The 25406-nt window shown below is 34.3% G+C and overlaps 2 non-coding genes across 2 annotated transcripts; one reads left to right on the top strand and one right to left on the bottom strand.

The window, feature by feature from the left end:
• Positions 1-4002: 4002 nt before the first annotated feature.
• LOC128035751 (small nucleolar RNA R71) lies at positions 4003-4109 on the top strand. The gene has a single exon (XR_008192301.1). It is a non-coding gene; the product is annotated as a small nucleolar RNA R71 (small nucleolar RNA).
• Positions 4110-16059: 11950 nt separating this feature from the next.
• Positions 16060-16165, bottom strand: LOC128035736 (small nucleolar RNA R71). Its single transcript, XR_008192286.1, has one exon. It is a non-coding gene; the product is annotated as a small nucleolar RNA R71 (small nucleolar RNA).
• Between the last annotated feature and the right edge of the window lie 9241 nt (positions 16166-25406).

Raw genomic sequence — 25406 nt, 5'->3', positions numbered from 1 at the left:
CTATGTGAATAATATGTAACGAACAAGTAAACAAATAAATATGTTATGGCAAGATGCTAGGGCAAATGATAGAGGATATATGATGTTGATTTGGAAGGTCGGGATTACTAAGAATCTATCATTTTTATCAATAATGCCTCAGCAAAATCATACTCAATCTACTGCTTAGCAAAGTTCTAAAGTGATCTGCTTCTTTCGAGAGCAAAAACCTCAAGTTACCTTGCCTTAATCGATATATGTCTATAGGCCTTTAGCATGGTATCTACACTGTTTTGTGTTCTTTCCATATGAACGCTGCTATATGTCTAGAGTTTATTACAAGTACTAGTCGAGTACTTGCTTATCTAATTCAGCTTCAATCCAACTAATTCAACCTTTTTAGAATTAGATTAGTTTCTAGGCATGCTGCACAGTTATCTATGTCTAGGGATTGTACACATACAATTTAGAAATAAAAACAGTTGAATAAAATAGTAAATTAATTAAGATCTATGCTTCAACCGCTAAAGAAAATAAATGTTTCATCATGTAATCCCAACCCTATGAGATTTAGTTCATGGGTTGGCAAGTAAAATTCAAAACCAAAATATCATCCAACATTGTTTCACTGAAATCAATTCACGGAAGAACAAAGTAAGAAATACAAAAGAACTTCGGGAAGATAGCTTTCGCTTGTCTAGTTCACACTTCAGCGGCAAAGTGTCCTGTGGTGGCTGAGAGGGATTGTCTTCGTCTTCCTCTTTCCGTCTCTACTCAGCTGCTACCCTCTATTTTTTCCTCAGGATATCCTCACACTTTAGGGTTTCCTTCTTTGAATTTTTATAAGATTTTTCCCTGGAAAATCCAACAACCCATGATATCTTCTCTTTTTTCTGGCAGATTTTTTTGGTACAAGTAGAGTTGGACTGAGATTGGTATTCATTGAGTGTTGAATCGGTCATCTTCTTGGAATTGCCACGACATACAAGTTGGCAAGCTGTCCAACCTTTTGCCCAGACAAACCTTCACTCATTTATTTCTTTCTCCACATCTTGCACCTGTCAAACCACCAAACATAACCCTTCCACATGCAATTAAAAGTGCTTAACATTTGAACACAGTCCAAGCTCCTAATGCAATGATAAAAATACTATTGAAATGTCCTAAAATGCAACTAAATGCACCCAAGTACAAGCAATTAGCTAAGTCTAAATGCATGACATATAACTTTTTTCAAGAGTTGGCACACCCCCAAACCTAAGTTATTGCTTATCCTCAAGCAAAATATGCATGAATTCAAAACTTTTTCCAGCACACATAACCATCTTGTACTGCCAGTCTATTCAAAGAACAATATATTCATCCATTCTCAATAATCTTCTTTCACTAAAACGTGTTCAAGTTTAAAATGTTTGCTCAACAAAGGCAGTGCATAAAATTTCTCCCTAAAAACAAAATTTCCTAAATACTCATGTCTGTTTTTTGGCCATGACACACATTTATTAATTTACTTAGTTCATTTGTTACCTAAACTTAAGTTATTTTTTTCTTTCTTTTTTTTTCCTTTCTCTTTCTTTCTTTTTCCTATTTTTCTTTCTCTTTTCTTTTTCTTTCTTTTTTTGGTATTATTAGGGGATTTAGCATGTCACAAAATTCTTTGACTTGATAATCACAATGGAGCATACACTGAATTACCTAGTACTTGATAATGTTACAATTTAAAAATCAGTAGAATGACTATGCTAAAATGATCATACATACTAAATATAAAATGCAGCCTAAATGCACAATACACTCCCAAACCTTAGGGATGCATTGTCCTCAACACATGTATACATATAAAACATGAATGCGAGAAGATATATATGAATAGAAAAATGACATGGCAAAACAAATGGATTGCATGATGCAAGGAAAGGAAGAAAACTTCCTTGACTTGGAGTGAAGTATGGTTACTTCATTCTTTTCTACGGGTGGATTTGCGTGCACTGATCTTATAACACACTTTCCTTTTCATTGGGTGCATATCCTCCCTTTCTTTATCAGACTTCGTGATCTTATTAATAAGATGATCAATCAGAAATGAAAATAACGTTAAGTAATTAAATATAAAAAAATAAAAACGAAATTAAAGTAAAGTAATTAAAGAAAAGAAAGATAGAAAATATTTTTTTACGCTCTTTCCAATTTCTCAACAATTTGGAGTTGCTGAGTCTTAAAGAAATTGAGTTGCTTCTGCAATTGACTGAGTGAGTTGAGCCCTTGCTGCTCAACAAACTGTTGGAGATAGAAGATTTTGCTGTGGCAAACGCCTTGCAAACTCTTCTCCCACCACTGTTTCTAGCAAACCATTGGTATGACATTCTTTATTCTGATCTGCACATTTCAAAGCATCAAATACATTAAAAGTAACTTGTTGATCATTTACCCTCATATTTAGTTCACCTTCCTGCACTTCAATTAAAATCCTGTCTGTAGCAAGAAATGGTCTTCCAAGAATAATTGGCACATCTTTGGCAGCTTCACATTCTAAAATAAGGAAATCTGCAGGGAAAATAAATTTATCTACTCTTACTAGCACGTCTTCAATTTTACCTACCGAATATGCGTAGCATCAATCAACTAGTTGCAACGTAACTGTAGTAGGTCTTACTTTCCCAATTCCCAACTTCCTGAAAATAGATATAGGCATTAGATTTATATTCACTCCTAAATCACATAATGCCTTACCAACATAATGATTTCTAATTGAACATGGGATAGTGAAACTCCCTAGGTCCTTCAACTTTAGAGGTAACTTATTCATCAATATCACTGTGCACCCTTCAGTGAGAGCAACAGTTTCAAATTCTCCCAATCTGTGCTTCTTTAACAGTATATCTTTCATAAATTTCACATAATTGGGCATTTGCTCCAAAGCTTCTACTAACGGTGTGTTGATATGTAGTTGCTTCAAGACATCCAAAAATATTTTAAACTGAACATTCTGTTTAGAATTTTGGAATCGCTGAGGAAAAGGTAGAGGTGGTCATCCTTCAGGTTGTTTATATATTTTTTTACTGTGACTTTTTGTTGGCAACACGATCTGATTCTTCTGGAACAATCTTTTACATAGCCTTTTCAGCTGCAGTGTACTTTTCAGATGGCTCTAGGATCTTCACATGGTTGTTATTCGAGTTATCCTCTCCTACCATGGCATCTTGAGCAATGTCATCAAACAGAGGTCCACTTCTAAGAATGATAGCCTTGCATTGTTCCTTCCCTTTTATTCTTGAATTCTTGGTATCACTTGAAAATGCTCCTTATGGTATCGAATTTAAAACATTCGTTATTTTCCCCACTTGATTCTAAAGAGCTTGGAGGGATGCAACTTAACTCTGAATTACGGCATTATCCTTGGCCATATATTATTTCAACAAGGCTTCAATAGATGATGATGATGATGATGAAGTCGATGTCTAACCTTGTTGGACATTTTGCCTCGATATAGGTTGAGTATAACCAGGCGGTGCACTGATGGTGTTTTGTCTTGTCGCATTGTTAAAATTCTCCGCACCTTGATTATTCCAACTAAAATTCAGATGTTGGTTCCACCCTGGATTATACGTGTTGGAATGGGGGTTATTGTTCTGGTTGAAATTACCCATGTAGCACACGGATGCTGGATTTGATAGGCATTCGTCAAGCTCATGGTCTTCGCCACAATAAACATGTGTTGGTTCGACTTCTTTCATCTCCTGAACTACAATTGGTCTCTTCAGTGTCTTAATCATATTACTTAAAGATGATACTTGAGCAGTTAATGAAGTGATTGCATCAAGCTCTATGGTACTAGCAGCTTTCTTACCCGTCCAAACTCTTGTGGTAGGATATTGATAATCATTGTTGGCAGTCCGTTCTAAAATTTCATATGCTTCATTGTAAGATTTATCTAACAAGGTACCATTGGCAGAAGCATCAACTACCATTCTTGTATGTGCATTCAATCCATTGTAAAACATCTCCATCTAAGTCCAGTGTTGAAATCCATGCATCAGACATTTCTGAATTAACTCTTTAAATTATTCCCAAGCTTCATATAGTATTACATCCTCTAATTTTCGAAAAGATGTGATGTCATTTCTAAGCTTAGCATTCATATTTGGTGGATTATACCGTAGCAACAATCTCTAACAAAGATCATTCCAAGATGTCACTATTCCCAACGACAGAGCATTCAGCCATACTCTCGCACAATCTCTCAAAAAATGTGGAAATAGTTTAAGCCGCAAAGCGTCTTTAAGAACACCCTGTTGTCTAAACAAGTTACAGACCTCTAGCAAAAGTCTTAAATGCACTCTTGGATCTTCAGTAGGTAATCCATCAAACTATTGTACTGTTTGCAACATTTGAAACATTACCAATTTCAGCTAAAACTGCTGAGCTTCTATTTGTGGTCTGACTATCCCTGGATTCAGATAATCCAAAATTGGAATAACATGCTCTCAAATTGGTCTATGATGATCATCTATCACACGATCCATTAGAGGATTATTATTGCGACTAAGTGGGTTATCATTAAGACCAGGGTCATTTCCCTCCCTAGCCATATTTTGCAGCTCTTTTTGCCTTCTTTATAAAGTTTTTTCGATCTCTAGGTTAAAAGGATATTCTTCATTAGCAGGAATGCCTCTTCTCATACACTAATGACAAACCTGTAAAAATTAAATACAACTAAGTTAGCTACAACTAATGGAACTAAGTAAAATAACAAAACCAAATTTCACCAAATCACCGATCCCCGACAACGACGTCAAAAACTTGTCGCATATGAATATGATATGTGAATTGTGCAAGTATACACGTTGAATCAAGTAATAAAGTGATAATTAAGATCATCTCCACAAGGATCGGATAAGGTATAAAAGTGATCAAGTTATTATAACGAATTATGATTAATGCTATGACAAAACAAAGATAAGTATGCAGTGGTAATTTAAAGGAATAATAATGTGTGCTAAATGTGTACTGACTAATACTGGAAAATGCTAAGGCAAAGCAAGAGTAAAAATGCAATGGTAATTATTAGAATAACTACGTGAATAATATGTAACAAACAAGTAAACAACTAAATATGTTATGGCAAAATGCTACAGCAAAGGGTAGAGGATATATGATGTTGATTTGAAAGGTCGAGATTACTAATAATCTACCCTTTTTATCAATAATGCCTCAGCAAAATCATACTCAATCTATTGCTCAGAAGAGTTCTAAAGTGGTCTGCTTCTTTCGAGAAGAAAAACCTCAAGTTACCTTGCCTTAAAGTGATATATGTCTATAAGCCTTTAGCATGGTATCTTGCACTGTTTTATTTTCTTTTCATATGAATGTTGCTCTATTTCGAGAGTCTACTACAAGTATCAGTCGAATACTTGCTCATATCATTCAATTTTAGTCCAACTAATCCAACCTTTTCAGAATTAGATTAGTTTATGAGCATGCTTCAAAGTCATCTATGTTTAGGGATTGCACGTATACAATTTAGAAATAAAAACAATTGAATAAAATAGTAAATTAATTAAGATCTATGCTTCAACCATTAAAGAAAATAAAGGTTTCATCATGTAATCCCAACCCTATGTGATTTAGCTCATGGGTTGGCAAGTAAAATTCAAAACCAAAATATCATCTAACATCGTTTTAGTTAAATCAATTCACGGAGGGACAAAGTAAGAAATATAGAAGAACTTCGAGAAGAAAACTTTCGCTTTTCCAGTTCACAATGCATCCTGTCCTGTGGTGGCTGAAAGGGATTGCCTTCGTCTTCCTCTTTCCGTCTCTACTCAGTCGCTACCCTCTCTTTTTTGCCTCTAGATATCCACACACTTTAGGGTTTCCTCTTTTGACTTTTTATAAGCTTTTTCCCTAAGGTAAATCCAACAGTCCATGATATCTTCTCCTTTTTTTTTTTAGCCAAAATTTTATGGTACAAGTAGAGTTGAGCTAAGACTGGTATGCGTTGAGTGTTGAATCGATCATCTTCCTCAAATTTCCACGACATACAAGTTGGCAAATTGTCCAACCTGTTGCCCCGCCAAACCTTCACTCATTTATTTCTTTCTCCAAATCCTGCACCTGCCAAATCACCAAACACAACCCTTCCACATGCAATTAAAAGTACTTAACATTTAAACACAATCCAAGCTCCTAATGTAATGATAAAAATACTAATGAAATATTCTAAAATGCAACTAAATGTACCTAAGTACAAGTAATTAGCTAGGTCTAAAGGCATGAAATATAAATCTTTTCAAGAGTTAGCAACTGTACAAATAGAAGTATATCTGAATGGCGATGATATCTCTAGCAATTGATAAGTGTTAGAAGTATAATAATAATGATATAAGTGTTATGATAATATGTATGAAGTTTTGTTGGAATAGAATGTGATGAGTAAGTATGCAGGTATAGTTTGATATCAAAAAAGTATGAATCACTCAGATACGTGAATAGTTCGGGTAAGTGAATGCCATGTAAATGTCCTTCTGTGATGCCTCTTGCAGGAAAATTATATTGCTAACTAGACTAGAAGATCACGATATTAAAACAAGTGTAAGACCATGAAGTTGAGACCTATGGTATCGTATGCTATGAAAACACTCATGGTGTAGCCTCTAGTAGAATGAAGATTGGACTGGCAGATCATGATACATGAAAGTGTGTAAATCCATGTGCTGAAGACACATGGCAAGATATGACTGTATGTATGTTCATGGTGTAGCCTTCGGTGATGTGTAGATCAAATTGGCAGATCATGATACATGAAATGTATTTGTAATTCCATGAGGGAGAAACCCATAACACCTTCTGTAAAAGTTCGTCGAGATAATAAACACGTTACTTTGTATGTTGCCTTTGTGGCATATTTCGTATGTTGCCTTTATAGCGTACTCTGTTTGGCCCTTGTGGCGTACTCTATAAAGTCTGTCCGGTAAAAATGATTATTCTCCCTTATGGTAAGTTCTAAATAAATTTCGATTGCTTGGTGATAGTGTAACACCCCTAACCCGTATCTGTCGCTGGAATGGGTTAAGAGGCATTACCGGACCTAACACAGTTTCGAACATTCACATAATCATACAAGTCAAATTTGTATATAAATACAGCATAAAGCTAATTAAAAATCTAACAGACTTTAATAATAATATCACATAAACAAACTATGCTTCGAAATTTAATTGTATCAGTATCCTTTATTTATTCCTATATTGGAACCAACCACATATATCAAATCATATTACAAATGTCTTATAAAATTTAATAGTCGAACCATAAGACCTAAAATCATGGTATTCGAATAATCAAGTTATAAATAAACTTATTACAATACATTGTCATATACCTAACATATACATCGAATCACTCAATTGTATACATCTATCTTATTGGCTCAATATTAAACACCTCTTTCAATAAGCTATTACACATGCGCATTTCAAACAAGACAAATCATAAATCACGGCCTAATATTACTTCACATATAAAACTTTTGTTAACTTTAGAACACAACCCAATATACTTTATGTGCTATGATAACTTGCGTATATCATTTTAAAGCAAATGCCATTTCTAAACACAAATACCAAACAGTAGCAAAACCCATTCCTTTAACTATTTAATAAATATACCAATTCACATATTATACAAATTAGGTTATTAATCTAAGTCAAGCTATCCACACAGCTTTATGGACATAATTATAAAAACATTAACAATTATTACCAAATAACCGACTCACACGCATCTCACCATAGCCACATTAAACATTTATGAACACAAAGAACAATTCATAGCATACCAAATTCGCACACTCTATAATCAATTCAAAATACCTATACAAAACCATTCATCTCTTTATCTATTTGGCTATCCGAGTTAGCCACAAAAGTCATACCAATTTCACCATTTGGATTCGTACCAAAACAATCAACCCATAACAATCATGAAACATATTCATTAATGGCATTCACCAAAAGTACCTAAATAGCCAAATACAAATAAAGACATGCCATCACTTAACCTATATTTCACATATCATATATCAAAGATGCATTCATCTTTTACCTCATTACTAAGCCGAAATATAAAACCAAACACCACAAGCATATATATATATATCATAAAATGTACTTCCAACTTAAACTTATGTCATGACCGAATACACACAAGCATTAACATCATGATCAAGCCATTTTCGCATGGCTATATATATACACAATTCAAATCCAACCATAACAAGCTATACTATACATGTCATATGTCATAAATACAAGTTTTCTTTCAAAATACCAAAATAGATATCGATAGTGTGATGCGTTCCTCGACGATCCCGAGCTCGAGCTAGCTTTCAAAATCTATAAACAACGAATAAACACACAAAGTAAGCTTGGAAAGCTTAGTAAGCCATAAGCAAATAAATTAACACAAAAGCATTCATAATTCAATTTGAAACAACCAAATCTAATTAATTCCATACACATATATATAATCCCATTTCTCATAAAGCTCACATGATCACTTTAATCATCAACACTTACCTTTCTTTCAAAGTTCGTATAAACTTAATACATACCGTAATCGTTTAAATCAAACTCACATTTAGTCTTGCCAAGTGTTTTCCTGTTGAACCATTCAGAATCAAAAAAGATACATGGATAGCTTGAAAAGCTCGTACAATGCCAACTTCCCAGACGTGGTATTACATGTAATCAAATAACGATGCCACTGTCCCAGACAGGGTCTTACATGAAATCATATACGATGCCAATGTCCCAGAAATGGTCTTACACGTAAATCTCAAATCGATGCCAACGTCCCAGATGTGGTCTTACACGAAATCATATATCAGAATCCTATGCCATGACATATGTATCCTAACTATTCCTATGGTTCGTACGGATTTTCGGATGTCGTAATTCAATCGAATCAAACTCGCAAACAATTCTCCCAAGCGTATAAAAATTCAGCATTTATAATACATATGCATTCAAATTTAACGACATTTATTTATTTATGAACTTACCTCGTATGGACACGAACGAACCGGAACGACTATTCGACAACCTTCGACTTTTCAAGATCCAAATCTAATTTCCACTTTTCCTGATCTAAATAAATTCAAATTTGGCTATTTAATAATACATCTCATTTAATTCAATCCATAAACACATAATTAGGGCATTTACACTTTAGCCCCAAAATTTCACATTTTTGACATTTTAGTCCTGAATAAAAAAAACACCAAATACACAAAATTCATCAAAACCATGCCTTAGCCGAATCTTTCTAAGGTCCCTAGCAGCCCATATATTTCATTTATTTCACATTTTAACCTCTCAATTTCTCATTTTCACAATTTAGTCCATAATTAGCAAATACATCAAAAATCCCAATACAAAATATATTTATCTATCATCAAGCTTTCATATTTCACCTTTTAACATCACAAAGCTTACAAAATCAACAATTGCATAACTCAAATTCATCATCAAATTCTGAAATTTAAGCATGGGCTTGATAAAACAGAAAGCAAAAACATATGAGCACTAGCTTTTCTTTCTTCAATTTCGACAAAGATGAACTAAAAATGCATGGCCATTTTATTTTATGTTTTATTATACTATCATAATTAATTAATTTACAAAACTAACCTTTATAATTTCATTTAAAATCCACTAACCTTAGGCTTTTATGTCCATCCATAATTTCAATGGTATAGTTTCAACATAAGGCCCCACATAATGAAAGCATAGCAATATAATATTTTAACAATTAGCAAGTCACTTTTGCATTTTACGCGATTAAGTCTTTTTTGCAAATTGAGCATACAAACGATAAAATTTTCACACGATATTTTTACACATATTAATTCACATACTGTAAACCCCAAAAATAATATTAAAATATTTTTTTGACTCAGATTTGTGGTCCCAAAATCACTGTTCCGATTAGGGTCTAAACCAGGTTGTTACAACTTTCCTCCCTTAAGGATTTTCATCCCCAAAAATCATACCGTTGAACATATTTGGATATTGCTGTCTCATAGAATCTTCGAGCTCCCACCTAGCCTTTTCAACACCGAGTCGATGCCACAGTACTTTTACTAACAAAATTTTCTTATTTTTCAGTTCTTTAATCTCGTGAGCTAAGATACGAATCGGTTTTTCTTCATAAGTCATATCAGACTGAATTTCTATCTCTGACGGAGAAATTACATGCGAGGGATCAGATCTGTATCGTCGAAGCATCGATACGTGAAACACATCGTGTATCTTTTCTAACTCAGGTGGTAACAACAATCTCTAAGCAACCGGCCCGATATATTCAATAATCTCATACGATCCAATGAATCTCGGACTCAGTTTGCCATTACAACCAAATCGAAGCATTTTCTTCCATGGAGATACTTTCAAAATCACTTTATCCCCGATCTGAAGCTTAATATCTTCTCGTTTCAAATCTGCATATGATTTCTGATGATTTGGCGCTGCTTTCAAACTATCACTAATCACTTTCACTTTCTGTTCAGTCTCTTTGATCAAATCGACCTCGTGTATCTTATTCTCACTGAGCTCAGTCCAATACAAAGGTGTTCGACATTTGCGACCGTACAAATCCTTGTAAGGTGCCATTTTGATACTCGATTGAAAGCTATTATTATACGCAAATTCAATCAGTGGCAAGTATCATTCCCACACACCTTCAAACTCAAGAATGCAATATCTCAACATATCTTTGAGTATCTGAATAATCCACTTGGATTGACCATCCGTCTATGGGTGAAAAGCCGTGCTAAAGTGTAATTTTGTACCTAATGCATCTTGCAGTTTCTTCCGAAACCGCGATGTGAATCTCGGATCTTTGCCCGAAACAATAGATATAGGTACTCTGTGCAATTTTACAACCTGAGAAATGTACAATTCAGCAAGCTTATCAAGTGAATAATCTATATGTACTGGAATGAAATGAGCTGATTTAGTCAATCTATCGACAACTACCCAAATTGAATCTTTCTTACTCGGTGACAAAAGCAAACCCGATACAAAATCCATCGTGATTCTGTCCCATTTCCACTCGGGAATCATAATCAGCTGCAATAACCCAGATGGTACTTGATGTTCAGCTTTAACTTGCTGAAAAATTAGACATTTCGAAACAAATTCAAAGATATCTCGTTTCATACCAGGCCATCAGTAAAGCTATTTCAGATCATAATACATTTTTGTACTAGCCGGGTGAAAAGATAACCTACTGCTATGAGCTTTATTTAAAATAATCTGAATAAATTCTGAATTTCTCGGAACACATATTTGGCCTCTAAACCTCAAACAATCCTCAGCATCAGCTCAGAACTTTGAATCAGTATTCAAATAACATTGAGCTAGTTTTGCTAACAATTCATTATCGACTTTTTGAGCTTCACAAATCTGTTGTACAAATAACGGTCTCGCTTTCAATTCAGCTACAATTGTACCATCATCGGATAGGGTCAATTGAGTATTCATCGCACGTAAGGCAAACAATAATTTCTGACTCAAAGCATCAGCAACAAGATTAGCTTTCCCCGAATGGTAGTCAATCACTAGCTCGTAATCTTTTAACAACTCTAACCATCTTCGCTGTTGCAAATTGATATCATTCTTAGTCATCAAATATTTTAAGCTTTTGTGATCAGAATAGACATGACATTTCTCATCGAACAGATAGTGACACCAAATTTTCAATGTAAACACAATAGCTGCCAATTCAAAATCGTGCATCGGATAATTCTTTTCGTGCGGCTTTAATTATCTCGAGGCACAAGCTATGACTTTGTATTCTTGCATTAAAACATAGCCCAAACCATTCAAAGATGCATCATTATAAATGCCAAATTCTTTACCCGATTTTGGCTGAACTAGCACCGGAGCTTCGGTTAATAAAGCTTTCAACTGATCAAAACTTTTATGGAACTTTTCTGACCACTCGAACTTAATATCTTTCTAAAGTAGTCTCACCATCGGGGTTGCAATCATAGAGAAACCTTTTACGAATCGTTTGTAATAATCGGCGAGTCCCAAAAAGCTTCAGACTTCGGATACATTTCTCAGAGGCTTCCAATCTAATATTGCTGAAATCTTGGTTGGATCAACCTAAATACCCGATGCTGATACAACATGTCCCAGAAAACTAACTTCTCGTAACCAGAACTCACATTTACTGAACTTCGCTATAACTGCTTATCACGCAAAGTCTGTAGTACTAATCTTAGATGTTTGGCATGCTCAGATTCGTCAGGGGAATAAATCAAGATATCATCTATAAACACAACTACAAATCGGTCCAAATACTGTATGAAGATCTGATTCATTAAATCCATAAAAGCAGCAGGTACATTAGTAAGTCCGAAAGGCATAATCGGAAACTCATAGTGTCCGTACCTCGTTCGGAAAGTAGTTTTCGGCTCATCGGAGTCTTTAACTCGCAACTGATAATAAAACGATCTCAAATATATATTTGAAAACACAGTAGCCCTTTTCAACTAATATAACAAATCATCAATCCGTGGTAAAGGATACTTATTCTTTATAGTCACTTTATTGAGTTATCGGTAGTTGATGCACATTCTTATAGTTCCATCCTTCTTTTTCACAAACAAAACCGGTGCACCTTAGAAAGAAAAACTCGGTTGTGCGAAACCTCTATCCATCAATTCTTGCAACTAAGCTTTCAATTCTTTTAATTTGGTCGGTGCCATTCTGTACGGAGCTATCAAAATCGAAGTTGTCCCCGGTACTAACTCAATGCCACACTCTACCTCTTGGATCGGTGGCAAATCCAATAATTCTTCAGGAAACACATCTAGATACTCGCACACAACTGATACTGATTCAATCTTCTTTTCGGTCACTTTAGAATCGAGTACATAGGCAAAGTAAGCTTCACAACCCCTTCTCACATATTTCTGAGCTAGCATCGAAGAAATCATTGCCGATAAACCATTGAGATCATTAGACTAAATCTGAATTATTTCATCATTTTGGCATCGCAAATCAATAGTCTTCCGTTTGCAGTTCACAATAGCATCATGCAATGTTAACCATTCCATGCCCAGAATTATATCAAATTCATTGAATGAAAACAACATAAAATCAGCTAGAAAACATGAATCTCGAATCATCAACGGGCAATTCTTACATACTTTATCAACCAAGACACACTAGCCCAAGGGGTTCGATACTCTAATCATAAATTCAGTAGACTCTACAGGAAAAGTCTTACTGGATACTAAAGTCTCACATACATAAGAATGAGCTGATCCAGGATCTATCAATGCAATAACACTAGTATCATAGAGAATGAAAGTACTGGTAATCACATCTGGAGACGAAGCTTCTTCACGAGCGCGGATAGCATAAGCTCTGGTAGGCCCGCGAGCCTCAGATCTAATAGATGTGTCTTTAGTTCCCCACTGGCTTCCACTCAAATTACCTGTGTTTCTTGGTGGTCTACCTCAAGCTGACATGTTACTCGATCTCGTATTCTGCACTATGTTTTGCTCAGCTAACACAGGGCATTCACAAATGAAGTGATCCATCGATCCACATTTAAAACAAGTCTGATCATTCAATCTACAATTGTTGGGATGTTGTTTACCGCAATATTTACACTCAGGTTGGTTCGATCGGATGTTACTAACACTAGCTACTAAGGTAGCTTTCGAGCTCACAGGTGGTCTATCTTGATCACGTCTAGAATGGCCCGCAATAGCCTCAAAGTTGAAATTTAAGCATGGGCTTGATAAAACAGAAAGCAACGATCTCAAAAACATAGAAATTATCAAAAACAAAATAAAACGGACCTTTAATCAGGCTTGGAAGTAGCCGAATATCAAAACATATGAGCCCTAGCTTTTCTTTCTTCAATTTCGGCAAAGATGAACTAAAAATGCATGGTCATTTTATTTTATGTTTTATTATACTATCATAATTAATTAATTTACAAAACTAACCTTTATAATTTCATTTAAAATACACTAACCTTAGGCTTTTGTGTCCATCCATAATTTCAATGGTATAATTTCAACATAAGGCCCCACATAATGAAAGCCATAGCAATATAGTACTTTAACAATTAGCTAGTCACTTTTACATTTTACGCGATTAAGTCTTTTTTGCAAATTGAGCACACAAACGATAAAATTTTCACACGAAATTTTTACTCATATTAATTCACATACTGTAAATACCAAAAATAATATTAAAATATTTTTGACTCGAATTTGTGGTCTCAAAACCACTATTTCGACTAGGGTCTAAATCAGGCTGTTATAGATAGATACTACTATGATAAGGTTATGATATGAATGAAGTTAAGTTGGTTGAATAAAATTTGTGATGTAATTGAATAAGCCTTAAGGGAGTTTCTTGAAAAGAAGTGTGGGTCTATATGTTCAGAAAGGGTATCCATCGTGATAACCTGTTAGTTTGAGATTTGGGCGTGTTCGTAGTTATGAATGAGATAAGTATTCATTAGTCTAAGTTTGTCTATACCATGTAGTGTCAAATTTGAGTTGTATCATATCTTTTTCTGAAATCATATGGAATTTGAGTTATTGTTATCCTAAAAATCTGGGGATTTATAATAAAGCTGTGTGAAATTCATCTGAAGGATTTGTATAGTTCATTATCAGTGTGAGCTTGTAGGGCATTGAACAAGAATATGATTTTATTAGTAAACTGAGGGTATTCAAATATGCGTGAGTATCTACCAACTGTGTATGTATCCGCCAGTGAATAGTATCTATGAATAACTATTATGGATTAAGTGTAAGGGTGAAGAGATGTTCTGTATAAAGTAGTCTTTGAAGAGATATTCTTTGAAAAGTACCTTTAAGGTTCTAAGAAAAAGAAAAGATTAAGCTAATATTTGGAAGGATCTTAAGTTAGTTAGTCAGGTAGTTAAGAGAGAATTGGTACGATTAAAAGTATAGCAGTTGGCGTGTAAGTGTAAACCCAAATCTGTGATAGTATCTACCCAAATAGAAGTAAGTGGTTATGAAGGGTAGCTGGCATACAGATGTTCTTCAAATATTATAAAAGAATCTATCAAGGTGTTATGTATTAACTCTCACTAAGTTCTCTTGAACTTACAGTGTTTGTTATTATTTCAAGTGATGAAGTAAGAAAATGTGCTAGGAGGGACTACGCCAGGAGTACATCAAGGTAGCGATGAAGTGGGTTATTATGCATACAATGGAAAAGTGGTGTATTGTAGTATCATACTCTAAGAGTTAGTCTTTAGTAAATGTTTGTATTGTAATGAGCTGTAATTGGTTTGAGTAATATTTTATTTCTAAAATACTTTCCTTTGTTTTTTTTATATCTAGTCTACAAATGAAATGATAGCTAAAATTTTTTTAAGTAATAAGTGTCTATCAATTGTTAGAAAATTTTCTTAAGTGCTACATGTGGTAACACTTGAAATCTGAGCCCGGTGACTCGGGTCAGGTTGAGGGTATTATAGTTAAGACCTATATATATAATTTTGAACTTTTTTTATTTTTGGTTTTATTTTCCTTTCAAGTTGCGTTTCACCCGAAGCTTCGACACTCCAATCGAACCACACCTAGATCCGGAGCAATTACACAGGAACAATTGTCAAGCGATGAATACTGATCCACTTGCAGTTATAAATTTACCCTAAGAAAATCCATTATTTGAATAACCAAGAGACCAACAAAGATATATACTATAAGAAGTCCTAATGGAACAAATGATGTTGCATAAGTACGCCGTACCTACATTAGACGTGATGCGAGGAAGCATAAAATGGCTGGTGATTAACGCTAATAATTTTGAGGTAATCCAAATGATCCAAAATGCACTGCATTTTAAAGAGAACATGGTTGAAGACCCGAATCAAAATTTAGATTATTCTCATTTTCTTTATGCGATAATGCGACTAATTGGTTGGATTCATTAGAGTAGGTTTCCATTACAACATGAAATGACTTAGCGGAAAATTTTCTCCATAAATTTTTCCCGATTAACTAAACCATTCAATTAAGGCGAGAAATCGCCAATTTTATATAGTTCAAAGGTGAGTCCCTATATGAGGCGTGTGAGCATTTCAAGACAATGTTAAGAAAATGCCCACACCATGGACTACAAGCGTGATTCCAAATACAAATTTTCTACAACAGTGTTAACGACCACATAAAATCTAGCTTAGATGGACCATCTAGCGGATCTCTTATGTTCCACACGTACAAACGAGCCTACAAAATCATTGAAGACATGATCATGAATTCGTACATATGGCCTAATGAGAGATTCATGTTCAAATTTAAGCCTCTAACGGTGAAAACAGTAAACTAAGAAAACGACGATGATCAGTTCCGAAAAATTTTAGAAAAGTTTAACCATTTGGATACACTCGTCAAAGCGAGCTATGTAAATAATAGGGGTGAAAATCCCTATTCAGAAGGTTGGAGGGATCATTCTAACCTCAATTAGGGAGGTAATAAATGAGGTGCAAATCAAGTACAAAACAAATCGAACCCTCCTTACCAACCTCCACCATTGCAACAAACAGTCGTGGGGAATGACCATGCTACATGTGGTTAAAGATTCGACCGACTAAAGGGAAAGATGCAAACTATGAAGATGGACATTCAACAATTCCAAGCTACTTATGGACGACTTGAGTCCCGAATGGATACCCTTTGTGACCAAATGAGTCAATTGATGACAATGTTCCAAAAACAAAATGGTCAAAGTCTCCCAAGTAACATGGAGAACAACCCTTAGAGAGATAGAAATGAGCATGCAAGGGAAATCGCGTTGCAATTAGGCAAGGCAATAAAGCCACCAATCATACCCATCCATAAACAGAAAGAAATTTTGGAAGATGTCGACGAACCCACGGAGGAGGAAAAGAAGCTGAGCACCATGAGCCGATCGATGAGGTAGCCGGATCAGTGTCTGATCCAGTAATGTCAAACCCAAGCACAACAAAAGTCCCATCCTGATGAGATTAAGGGATAAAAAAAGAGGGACAATATAGATTTTATAAATTTTCTTAATTTATTTAAATCCCTCAATGTCAATTTGCCGCTATTAGAGCTTATAGACAATTCTGAAATATGCCAAATATTTAAAGGAAATCATGAAACGACATAGGAAAATGAAAAAAAAGGTGAGAAAATTAACATCGATGCCTCTAATTGCAAAGAAGATACCTCCGAAGTTAAAACATCCGGGTAGTTTTACAATCCCAATAGAGATTCAAATTGTTGGTTTATTTTCATTGAAGACATGGCCATGATTTTTTGGATTTGTATCCTCGATTATCTACCGATTGATTCAAATCTTGACCTATACAATAATTCATTTTAATTTATCAATTTCAATTACCTTATAACATCTTATTCAATTTATATGACAATTTAATTTCATTTTTCATAATTTCTCTAAAGTTTCACATTTTATTCAATTTAGTCCTTAAACCTGAAACTATCATTTCTTTCACATTTAAGCCCTTTTTCCAATCCGATTTTGATCACATTCTTCTATAGACCTCTAATATCTATAATTATAGAAATTTTATGCTAATTTTTAATTATTTCATTTTAGTCCCTATACTCTAAAATAGCATTTAAACTTTACAATTTAGTCCATTTTTCATTTCTAAGCTTAGAAGCTAACATTGAAACACCCAAAGCTTCAAAAATATCAATGGTAACATTAGAAAAATTTAACAGTATCACAATTTAATCCCAGGGCTAGCTACATCAAGCTACAAATATCTCAAAAACATAAAATTTACGAAAAACAGGCTCACTTTGGACATATATGCAACGGCTGAACGTTTTGAAGCTTTTTCAACGACTTCCAAGCTTTCTCAATTTTTTTTAGATGGTGAAAGGTTGAAGAAACAAGAAAATAATAACTTTGGTTTTATTTTACTATTTAAATATATGAATTATTTAATTAATAAATTAATATATAACTTACTAAATTATAAACACATGATCGTCCACCATAATTTAAAGTAGTTTAATTTCCATTTAAACCCCTGAACAATTACTATTTAAACCTTTTAACTAATAAAAATCAAGAACGATAAACTTTTACGATTTTTATGATTTAGTTCTTGTACCTTAATTACTAATCGTTTGGTAAAATTACTGAAAAAATCAATATAATGCTATAATATACTCGTAAATATTAAATCATTGAAAAACGAGGTTTCAAGACCATTATTTTCGGTAGCACTGAAAAATGAGCTGTTACATAATATGTTTTGACCTAGGTTCATTTGGCATTTGATTAAATATATTGAAATGAATATAATTGCAATAGGTTGAACTCATGTTGAATTGTTTGTTATTAGAAATGGTTAAATGATTTGTTTTGTATGAAGTGTTATGAGTTTGGGATGTTTTTATGTGTACTGAGTTGTGTAAATGATATAGGTTGTTTGGCACATCTTGAATTGGGATTCAAAATGACATTTTTAGCAAAAGTAAGGTTCACATCATGACCACAATTTTCCAATGTCGCAATGTGGTGCTGATAGTGAGTGATGATGTGACGTCAATATACTTAAAGTCATGTTGTGACTTATTGTGTTGGAGACGTCACGACGTGGAGGATTTGAGGTTGCAACATCGTACTTGAATTTTTAAAACCTTGTAGTTTGGTCTTAATTCAAGCTTGGGTTAACAAGAGAGCTTTTATAAGCTCATGTATGACCCAAAAATGAATGTGATTATGCACTTAAATGTTTATTATTTATGTATTTAAATGATGATATGTTCCATAATGTTTTGAATTTATTAAATTGATGATCGTAGCATCTCGTAGCTCAAGCTCGGTGATCGAGCCTGATATGGGGTATTACATTTGATGTGGTGGAGGTTTTTTTCTTATTGTGCTTTACATCACCTTCAGGCCATGCACTTAATTGCATCTTGGTGTGGTGTAGTTATATTTTTATGAACCTTTTGGTGTGTTAGGAAGGATTTTATATGATGCCTTTAGGTTAGCACTTATGTGCTTTCTAGTGTGGTGGAGGATTCCCATGAATCCGAGTCTCCTTCTACTAGTGTTTACTAGGGGCTATGTATCATTAGAAAACTGAAAGCACAATATATGAGAAGATTGAATCAAACATGAATTATGAAATGAATTCTAGGGGCTAAACATGACTTGGCTAAATGCTATAAAAAGAATGAAAATATAAAATGTGAGAAAGGTGGGCTAAATATGAATTATGATGCAAATTCTACAGAATTAAATGGCTATCTTTAATGCCCTCATAATCTATAAGTTGATATTTAATCATAGGACTATAAGAAATTAGAAACAAAATTATTAATGAATCATGCGACTAAACTAGCTCAAGGAAGTTGACTTATGAAGAGTATGAAATGAGAATTTAAATTGCATTTACATTAATTATAATTATATTGTAAATTGGCAAGGAATGAGCAAAGCCTTAATTAAACCTCAGAGTTTTGGGATCTAGTGCCCTTAATGTAGTATTTTTGTCTATATGTACTTGTATTTTTTGAACAAATGGTTTAATATATATCCATAAATTTCATTAATATCTTTGTATATTGTCCTGAAGGAATTTTGCATGCAAAGAAAAATGAGAACAAATATTGACTTACTGATTATCTAACGTTTAAGTAATACTAAGTAGCATCACATAGTTGTATCATAATACGAAAAGACGACTTATATTAGTAGATAATCTAAACACATCCTTAGTCTAATCGACATTAAGCAAATCGATTGAATGACTAATATGTCATCTATCAAGCCCAATTAGGGAGATATATTGTCTTGGGTATCAGAGTGGATAACTCCTAGAAGATAGAGACATAGTTGTGTCTGACTAGATTGATAACACACCGGATATGACCTAAGTAGAATAGATCTTAGATTCGTTTGTGGATTTATTCACTTGTAACGTTCATAGTGCAACATACTTTAATCCTGAGTGGATGATGGGCTATGTATGCATGACTCATATCCTTTGATGTAACTAAAAACACGAGTTCAAATAGATAATGAACCAAAAGCTAGTACATCGGGTATATGATTTCTGTAGTATATAGCATCATTCAACAATTTTGGAACTCATAGCCCAATAAAAGGAAAATGATATCCTCTCATTGACTTTTTATGAAGGAAGATGTAATGGTTACCATGAGAAAAAATAGGATCATACTGGGAGAACGAATTTATCCCAAAGAGATTAAGGACATTTCTATGAGGGCAACACACTTATGACAAGGTCATTAGACAAGCACTTATTAAGTAGTTTTTATAATGATATATAATAAGGGAGAGTTCGGTCATGATACTTTAGTGCAACAACTTCGTGACTAAATAATGTTGTAATTAGTAGGCGTAAAACTAAAACTTAATTACAAATTATTTAAGCCCTGATTATATATGCCCAATCGGTCCCTTTACTAGCTCGAGATAACCAGAAACGAATTGCATGTAAGAACCAATAATATGAAATGAATGAAAACAATGAAGACAAATAGATCGCATGTACCACTAACCTCTCGCTAAGTACAAAAAATGACTTGAGAATAAATTTAATTTCTTTGAATTGTTATTTAATTAATTAGTCATTATGAATTTTTTGAATAAAAAATTAAATATATTTCCTCATATATTATATTCAAGTTACATAGAGTTAATGGACTGCTTGATGGACATGGCCAGGAACTGGTTGGATTAAGCTTAATGTTGATGCTGTTGTCTTAGATGACAGGGAGAGAGCTATAGTTAGGGGTCCGTTTGGGGATCATGATGGACAGTGGATTCAAGGACTTGGTGGGAGGTCAAGCTTCTGTTCCATTCCTGAAGCTGAGGTCTAGGCAATAATCGAAGGATTGGAGTTGGCATTGTCATTGGGCTTTAGGAAAGTGGAAATGGAAACAGACTGATTGTCTTTTAAGAATTTGATATAGAGGTAGTAGAGTAATGATACTGAAGATGCCTTAGTACTTCATCTCAGTTGAATTTGCTTCAAGCCTTGGATGGTCACAGTCCGACACATTAGTAGAGTTGCTAATAGATCAACTAATTTAATGGCCAATTTGCTACTCTTAGATACACTGGAAACCAAGTTCTTTGTGGATCCACCTAATGGAATCATTTAACTTGTGGAGAACGATTGGAGTGAAAGCTCCGCTATTGATTTTAGTACTCATACTATTTACTTATTAATCTTGTTCATATGGTCAAAGTCCGATTCTTTGTTCCACCTGTTGGCTTTTAGGAAATGTTATTTCTAGTCCCTTCTTTTTGCTTGCAATCCTTGTTTAAATTTTGTTTGTTAGATAAATTTCTAAATATAGTACTTATTGAATTGTGTGAAATTGGTCTCTTTATTTTTATTTGTTTAAAATTATTTTGTTACCTTTCGAGTTGCATTTATTTAGTCCCTAGTCTAACATTTTTCATTAATTCCATTAGATGTAGTTACACAAATTTTTTTATCACTACGTAATTACATGTTGGATTTAAAATAGTTAAAAGTTTAATGTAAAACTCAAAATTTAATCTTAACACTTAAAAAGGAGCAAAAGTTTCGAAAAAAATAAAACAAAGAACGTGAAAACTAAGTGAAACCTTACTGCCATTACTTAAAAAATTGAAATCAAAGATTGTGTAAAGTTACCACTACTAAAAATAAAAATATTTCAAAATATTCTAAAGCGGTATGAGCGAGGATACGAGGGGTCTTCCTGGTTAGACGGTCAAAAAAGTAAGGAAAAAAGAAGAGGACCCTCCTGATGACGAAGGAGGGAAGGAGTAGACGAAGCCAATGGGTTCTAAACCTTTCTCGTTTAGAGATGCAGTGATGAATTTGAATTCGTTGAATAATTCTCTGAATAATAAGTGGGCAAATGATGATATTGATTTAATGGATGGTGATATAAGAAATGAAAATATTGATGGAGTTCCATTAATTGGTTTTTCTAATATAACCTATTCAATAACTGAGGAGAGCGTGTAAAAAAATGTGGTCATCAAACATTGAGGGGGAAGATAGGATACAATGTCTTATGGAACAAAGTTTCGTTATGGAAACCATCTATGTGATTCCAACTTATGGATATTGAAAATGACTATTTTCTAGCTAAGTTTGAATCTTTTGTGGAATATAGTAACATTCTTTCGAATGGTCCATGGGTGATTTATGAACAGTATCTAATGGTTCAACCTTGGACAAAGTAATTTTCTCCATTACAATTGTTCCCTCATAGTGTTGTTGTATGGGTTCGTATACAGGGTTTATCAAGATCATTGTACAAGAGAAGTATTCTCCAAGCCATCGATGAAATGGTGGGGAATGTAATCAAAATTGATTTAATGACGGATAAAGGAGTAGGGGGTCAGTTTGCCAGATTTGTAGTTCAAATCGACTTAAGCAAGCCGTTCATTTCCAAAATAAGAATCACTAGCAGGATCCATAGAGTGGAGTATGAATATCTTCTAACAATTTGTTTTGGCTGTGGCACCTTTGGGCTCTTGAAAGAAGATTGTTCTCAATCAAAGATAATGGAGATCAATCAAAGATAATGGAGAATATTGAGAAACTATCGGGTGAAGCTAAGGATCTTGTTAGATTGGACCAACATGAAAACACAGGATCAATTTAAGAACGGGTTAAAAATGAAAGGTTCGGTGAGTGGATGATTGTGAATTGTCAGAGTTGTAGAAAAAATTAGAGAAACGATGATGGACAAGAGTGTGGAAAAGGAAACAATCTTTTTGGATCTCGATGAGAATGGTGTAGGTATTTTTAATTGCGGGAAATAGAAGGAACAAATAGTTAATTTACCTGCTGAATTATTGGGTGAGGGTTAAGAAAAGCTCACTGCATCTGTTACAAAGATTATGAATGAAAGAAAATTTGATGGGGGTAATAAAAGGAAGAATACTAAAGATAAAGGCTATAAAAAATGGGTTGTAGATGTTAAAAGGTAGGCTAATAAGTAGGCTGTGGGTGGGCCTAGACTAGAGAATCAGAGGGTGGAATTGAGAAGACTGGGATGAGTTCTAGAACTCTCAAGATTGGGTTGAAAGTGGGGTCTAGGCTACCTACATTTGGTACCAATGGTAACCAAGGAATATTGGATCGAAAATTTCACTCAGTTCATAATTTCAAAGAAAACTAAAACTCAAATGATCTAATTGGTTCTTCTCCTGTTATGGGAAATGAACTGGGCATCAAAAATATTATTCCTCATTCTACACTCTTTTCTTTTTTGAAGGAAAATAGGAGTAATAATACTTTGAGCTCTAAGTCTAGAGGAGATGGGGATAATCTTGATGTCCTAGCTGGCATGGATCCTGGTTGACAGGTTATCTAAGGAATGGTGGATCGTCTGAAAGTGAAGGGTAAAGTTGTGAATACGTGAGAGGGGAACACAGAACTGGTGGTGTTGGACCAAGCTGACAATGGACAAATTCAAGGTCGACCATCGAGAGTGGTCCATGGGGTGAAAGCGACGCGATACTCATGGACGATTCGTCAGATGAGTGATGGTGCCCTCAAAGGTTTGGCCGTTTTTATTTTGATTTTTATAATGTCAAGAATTTTTTTATAAAATTACCAAGGTGCTAGGCACCCTAATTTTGGTAGAAATATGGAGTATTTACGTGAAGTAGATCCTTGTGTTGTGGTTTTGATGGAAACCCGAATTAGTGGATTAAAAACTGATAGAGCAATTAAAAGTATTGGTGTGCCATATTCGCATCAAGTGGAAGCTGTGGGATATTCAGGTGGAATTTGGGTTCTATGTAAAGATAATATCTGTGTCGAAGTTATGGTTAATCATATGCAGTTTATTCGCATGAAAATTAAATTTGATGATGTTATAGATTTGGTGTTCTTTATAGGTGTTTATGGGAGTCCCCGTAGAAATTTGAGGAAGGATTTATGGTATGGCCTAAGCTGCATTGCTCAAAATAATAATCTCCCTTGGTTGATTACTGGGATTTTAATGCTTTGCTTGATGAGGATGAGAAAAAAAAGTGGCTCGAATAGGGTTGTTGTTATCCAGCTTTCCAACAGGTATGTTTAGTCTGTGAGTTGAAGGATCCCGAATCTAAAGGTCCCAAATTCACTTGGAATAAAGGGAATATATTTGAACGCCTTAATAAATCCTTATGCAATTCTTGTTGGGAGCTAATGTTCCCAAATATTGTTGTTTTCCATATGCTGAGAATCAAATCTAATTATTGCCCACTCTCGATTTCATTTGGTAGCAAGGTAAAAACAAATTCCCCTCGTCTTTTCCGGTTCTCAAGTGGTTGGTTGTCTCATAGTAATTTTAGTTATATGGTTAATGGGAATTGAAATAGTGAGAGCTAGTTAGAAGATTTGGTTGAGAAGTTTATGGTAACAGGGATAACATAGAATAGGGATGTTTTCGGGCACATTTTGAAGAGAAAAAGAAAAATGACGAACCAACTTGATGGCATCCAAAGAGCACTGAAGATGTTTTAATCTAAAAATCTTCTTAATCTTGAGAAATCATTGCGAGTAGAACTTGAATGAATTATGGACTTGGAAGAAAGACTTTGGCGACAAAAGGCGCGGAGTGAGTGGTTAACTCTTGGAGACCAAAACACCAAATACTTCTATTGTAAGGCTAACTCAATGAGGCATTTTAATGAGATCAAAGCTCTAAGATCGTCTAATGGAGAGTGGTGCTATGACGAGGAAGTGTTGAAAGTTGAAACTATTCTTTTCTTTAAAAGGTTACGAAAGATGCGTCTAGTATGGGTCGGTTTCCTATTCAGAACATGTTCTCCATTCTTGAACAAGATTTATTGAATTCCATTGGGTGAATTCCTTCGCATCAAGAAGTTCATGATGCTTTATTTGAGATGGCACTGCTTAAAGCACCGAGGGTGGATGGACTTGATGCCCAATCTTATCAAAGCCAATGGAATATTGTAGGTGAGTCACTGGTGTGGATGGTTAAAAGGGTGTTTGAATGAGGTAATATTGAATCTTTTCTTAACAAAACATTGATTCTACTAATACCCAAAGTAAGTTATCCAGAGTCAATCTCTCAGTTCTGACCCATAAGCTTATATACAATGCCTTACAAGGTCCAAACAAAGGTAATTGTGAACTATCTCAAACCTATCATGTTGTCTCTTATTACAGCTAATCAGACTAGCTTTGTTTGAGAAGGAATATTATGGATAACGTAATTATTGCTCAAGAGGTTATTCATTCGATACGGCACAAAAAAGGGAAGAAAAGATGGATGGCAATCAAAATTGACATGGAGAAGGCTTATGATAGATTAAGATGGGAGTTTATTGAATATACACTTTTAGATACCCAAATTC

Source organism: Gossypium raimondii, chromosome 12 (assembly GCF_025698545.1).
Source record: "Gossypium raimondii isolate GPD5lz chromosome 12, ASM2569854v1, whole genome shotgun sequence".
Taxonomy (NCBI): Eukaryota; Viridiplantae; Streptophyta; class Magnoliopsida; order Malvales; family Malvaceae; genus Gossypium; species Gossypium raimondii.
This window is presented reverse-complemented; position numbering and strand designations above follow the sequence as displayed.